The sequence below is a fragment of the Phalangium opilio genome, unplaced genomic scaffold (genome assembly GCF_054372755.1).
Source record: "Phalangium opilio isolate 3A_F unplaced genomic scaffold, DU_Popi_V2 ptg000101l_1, whole genome shotgun sequence".
NCBI lineage: Eukaryota > Metazoa > Arthropoda > Arachnida > Opiliones > Phalangiidae > Phalangium > Phalangium opilio.
The window spans coordinates 5,768,897-5,774,470 of record NW_028324204.1 but is presented as its reverse complement, the minus strand read 5'-3'; the positions used below and the strand labels follow the sequence as shown (position 1 = coordinate 5,774,470).

Here is a 5,574-nt window from a genome sequence, read left to right as displayed (position 1 = left end):
GCCGTACTTGATGAGCTCCTTGACTCTACCAACGGATATCGGTATCCCTGTCGGGCATCACCGTCTCAACGTCCTTGCTTTTGCCGACGACTTATTTCTCGTTACGGAATCCGAATTCGGGATGCGCACTCTTCTCGATTACACCACTACGTTCCTCGAAGCGCGTGGCTTGCGTGCCAATGTCGGGAAATGTTCATCTTTGGTGCTATGCAAAGTCGGTAAAACTGGTGGCTACGGCTTCTTTCGCGTTTAGAATCGGTGATGTTCCTGTACGCGCTATTTCGGCGGCAGATTTTTTCAAGTATCTCGGAATCTATTTTGGACACAATTTTAAACACTCGCCAACCCTGGCTAAGCTTCAACACGAGCTAGAACTCCTTGACAGAAGCTGTCTGAAGCCTCAGCAGAAAATATGTTGCGACTATTTGTGCTTTCCCGGTATTCCCATACTTTGGCTTTGTCTCGCCATACTAAGGGTCTCCTTAAGAGACTAGATTCTATTGTTCGCGACTTTTGTAAGCGGGTTTTACGTCTCCCTCACTATACACCTACTGGTTTTTTTACACCTCGGCTAAAGAAGGAGGGCTCGGGCTTCCAAACTTCGCTACCAACATTCCTTTAAATGCTATCAACCGCCTCACCGCATTGAAGACCAACCCCTCACCCCTCATCCGTGGGGCTCTTGGGTCTGACTTCGTGACTGGCAAGCTGGATTATTGCAATTCCATTATAGGGTCCACTGGCGTCACCAAGTCTGTACTGAAGGCTGGGTTTTTGGCTTCGTTTACGTCTACGGTTTATTGATTCGGCCTTAACCAGCGTAACTGTTCGGTCTCTAACCACTGGCTGGGCGATCGCGCTCAGATTGTAGATACACGCATTTATCTTAAAAAACTCAAATTTAGGCTTAATCTACTTTCATGTCGTGGGATGCCCTCCAACAAAGGGGATCGGTCCTGTCGGGCAGGCTGTGGCCGCACGGAATCTTTAAGCCACAAACGTATTGAGCGTCATAACAAGGTGCTAACCTTTCTCGCTAATTCGATCGCGGACCCTAAGTTCACGAAACTTCGCGAGCCGGTATCTAACGCTGTTTGTCCCATTTCTGGTGTGCGAGAGACATTCAAACCCGATTTAGTTCTGATTACGGCCACAGATATTATAATCATTGATGTTGGTATTTGCTGGGAAACGCCAAACCCCATCTCACAGTCTTATGCTTTCATGGCGAAAACTTATGATAACCCTTTATTTCGCCATCATTTGTTAAGCCTGTTCCCTGATAGACAATTCCAGTTTTTGCCTTCACTGTGTCGGGGCCTGGCGTTTTTGCTGCAGAAAATAGTGCACTTAGGATTATTTAAAATGTCTAAGGATAAAACGCACAAACAGATCTCTAAAGTAACGGAATGTTTTCTAGTGGTTCCGAAATTTTAACCCATCTCCCTCATCTCCACCTACTGTTTTGGTGTGTCAAACGGAAAACGAATATCGATATGTCGCCACCTATCTTATTATCGCGAAAGCAGAGACGAAAGAGAAAAAGTTTTCGAAAGCATGCTGTATAGTTCTTGTTCGAATTGTTAACGGTCGTTAACAACATTTAGTTCAAGGTTCAAAAATGCGATGTGTTTCTAAAGATCATAATTGAATTTTATTAATAGACAAGACCAAGGCTTAAAGTTTATTAATATTATTTGAAAATTAAAGCAATAATCCTTGAATAAAGCAAACATTCAGTTTAAGTATATATGAGGTGAGTTTACATTTGCTTAATAGGCAAGGTTTGAATAGATCTGCTAGAGCAGACGAGAGTGACAAAACTCTCAAGAACCAGATCAGGTGTTGACGCTTCAAAATAAATGGCTTTCCGGTTTGCCGATTGCGCCCGCTAGGTTCCGTTTGGAACACCTACCTTCGATATTTCCCCTCTGCGTTTTATCCTTAGAAATTTTAAATAATCCTTGTTTACTTGACCTTGCGCTCGTTTTTCAAATCAAAACAGTTGATATTGTTCTTGAAAACGGTGTTTATAATTATCAGCACTTTATGTCACGAGCCTATAATAGCTCGGCGCATAATTAATGTTTCCCATCGTGTATTTATTTGTTTATTATTATTAATACTACGAATTTTACCCTCAGATAATTAATTTGTTACCCTTTTAATATACTCCCATTGAACCTGTAAACAAAGAAACAACATCATATGAAAACGAAACTTTAATGCTAAATACTCACTTCGTAATTAATACACAAGTGCACGTTGTTAATTAATTGCTATAGGGAAGACCCTACAAAGAAAAAAGAATTATTGTAAATTGCTTACCTTACACTCTCACTTACCTTATACTCTTGTTCAATTACTGTACCACTAGAAATATAAACGTTCTTACTCCACGTTCTTTTTCACTGTTTGGGCGATAAACATCGGTCCCCAAGGGGGTTTTACCACAAATCCAACCGGACTCTTGGGGTAATGGAGCTTCCGGCAATGGTGCCCTTACCGGGAAAAACCCGTTAAGTAAGCGACCCTATATTTGTATCATACCACTATTTAATTTCATCTGAGTAAATCTTTTATCTTTGGAATGGGGTCGTTCACCCCTGTGCCCATCTTTGGGCACTATAAATCTCACATGTACCATCTTGTGATAATAAAATGCTCTAATAGCCAAATTCCTCGTCATCTAATTATGAACGCGCATGAATGGATTAACGAAATTCCCACTGTCTCTACTATCTAGCGAAACCACAGCCAAGGGAACGGGCTTGGCAAAAACAGCGGAGACAGAAGACCCTGTTGAGCTTGACTCTAGTCTGACTCTGTGAAGAGACATGAGAGTTGTAGCATAAGTGGGAGGTCGCTCGCGGCCGCCGTTGAAATACCACTACTTTCATCGTTTATTTACTTACTCGGTGAAGCGGAGAGCGAACCGTAAGGTTTACCTTTCTAGCACTAAGCGCCGGGCTCTCGTGGCTCGGCGCGATCTGCTCCGAGGACAGTGTCAGGCGGGGAGTTTGACTGGGGCGGTACATCTGTCAAAACGTAACGCAGGTGTCCTAAGGCGAGCTCAGCGAGGACAGAAACCTCGCGTATATCAAAAGGGCAAATGCTGGCTTGATCTTGATTTTCAGTATGAATACGGACCGCGAAAGCGGGGCCTATCGATCCTTTTGACTTTAAGAGTTTTAAGCAAGAGGTGTCAGAAACGTTACCACAGGGATAACTGGCTTGTGGCGGCCAAGCGTTCATAGCGACGTCGGTTTTTGATCCTTCGATGTCGGCCCTTTCTATCATTGCGAGGCAGAATTCGCCAAGCGTTGGATTGTTCACCCACTAATAGGGTGCGTGACCCGAGTTTAGACCGTCGTGAGACAGGTTAGTTTTACCCTACTGTTGACTTGTCGTTGCGATAGTAATCCTGCTCAAAACGAGAGGAACCGCAGGATCAGACACTTGATACGTGTGCTTGGTCGAGCGGCCAGTGGTGCGAAGCTACCATCCGTGGGATTATGACTGAACGCCTCTAAGTCAGAATCCCGTCTAGTCGCTGCAACGAAATCGTTCGTGCCTTTTGCGTTTGTTGGCTACGTTAGTCGAGACGCGCTTAACGCGTCGGTCTCTGCGAAAAAGCCTCCTTAAAGAAAGCGCTACAATGCTTGCACAGTTCGCGGCTGTGGCTTTTAGATTCTCACCTTCGGAGAAACGTAATGGCACCAAATAGTCCGTAGACGACCTAGGTACCAGTCAGGGTGTTGTTCTTAATAGAGCAGCCCCATACTGCGATTTATTGATACTGATCCCTTGACTGGAGTGTTTGTAACCTCGTGTGGGGGTTTCCAAACAACCGTTTTCTTATTTTTTTATACACAAGTTCCTTAACTACGGTATATTTATTTATATATTATAACGTTTTTAAATCTTTTTTTTTGTACGTCCACAAACTACGGGAGGTTATTATTTTTTTTTGTAAAGAAAATGATGATAACAATAATAATGAGTTGTGGAGTTTCGTTGATAGGTTCGCTGGCGTCACTTTTTTTAGCCATATCGTAGTATACGATAGGATCTTAGTTTGACCCGAGCCGTAGTAGTAGTAGTAGTAGTAGTGCCCGGGGTTGTCGCTTTCGTTATCGTCAGATTTTAGCTTAAAAGGAACTTTGTATTACCACAACCCACCCATAGGGGTAAGTGGGCTCGGTTAGAGATTTAATTTTAATTAAATTTTTTCAGGTCTTTTTAAGGGGTCTTTAATTTGTCGCGTAATTTAAGGGGTGTTTTAATTGTCGCGTAATTTAAGGGATGTTTAAATAGTCGCGTTGTTTAAGTGGTCTTTAATTTGTCGCGTAGTTTAAGGGGTCTTTAATTTGTCGCGCAGTTTAAGGGGTCTTTAAGTTGTCGCGTAGTTTAATGGGTCTTTAATTTCTCGCGTAGTTTAAAGGGTCTTTATAATTTGTCGCGTAGTTTAAGGGTTCTTTAATTTGTAAGGTAATGATCTGTTGAAACTAGTAATGTAAGGGAGTGTATACTATTTTTTGGAGTGCATATTACTACAATTGGAAATTATGTTAAGCATATAATAAGGAGATGGTTTGAAGCAAAAAATTATAGAGTACTTCGTGTCATTCATGTTAACGTTTAGTAAATCTAAATGTGAAAACTAAAATTAAAAATACCGCAAAATTAATTAATTGGGAAGGTTTACTGAAAAAATAAGGGAGAAATAGACAAAATGATCAAACTTTGGTTTGTACATTCTTTTAGATGAATCGCGAGAGATCTATGTTTGACGTTAAGGACAATGCATGGAATGATTTGCAAAGACTTGCGGGCGCTTTCACCAAGGATTGGCCCCGAGATATTTCTATGATATTTTTTAAGAAGAGCATAGTGTATCCTTGTAGAAAAATTATATCATAAAAGATAAATTTAAAATAAGCAAGTTGGGCTTACTCAACTTGTTTAACCTTTTAAATAAAAAATACATTCAAAAGGGAAAAAAGAAAGATTAAAACAAGTCAAAGTTCGAGCGAGGAGAATCAGTTGAACATACCTCTTCTTTTGAAAAGATTTCGCCTGGCCCGACCCTACCCAAAATAAGCCCAAAAATAAACCCATGCGTCACTCAAAAACCTGTACGGTAAAATTGTAAAGAAAATACTGACCATGGACATTGTAGATAAAAAACCCTGTTTTAAAAAATAGACCTTTTTCATTGGTCGTAGGAGACCTAACAAGAGTTTTCATGTAAAGAAAATTGCCTTCGATAAGGCACTTGCTTTTTAGCTTCACAGGAGAGAAGTACTAAAACTTGTCATGGTAAAAATAAAACTTTAAACTTAAAAAACAAACTCGTCTTTATTCAATAAAAGTAACCTTAGTTTTAGCTAAGGAACAATAGAAAAAATTAAAACGTAACCTCAGAATTAGCTGAGAATTCATAAAATTAAAAACTTTAAGAAAATAACAAAACAAAAAATGAACAAAACTACACGAGATTTTTCAGTCGGTTTCGTGTTCACTAAAAACCAGCACCGCTCTCCCAAATAGGAACTTATCCGCTTTATGGTG

General features: G+C 40.7%; 1 pseudogene; it reads left to right on the top strand.

The window, feature by feature from the left end:
* The first annotated feature begins 2,775 nt into the window (after positions 1-2,775).
* Positions 2,776-3,822, top strand: LOC149631158 (large subunit ribosomal RNA; annotated as a pseudogene).
* Positions 3,823-5,574: the final 1,752 nt, after the last annotated feature.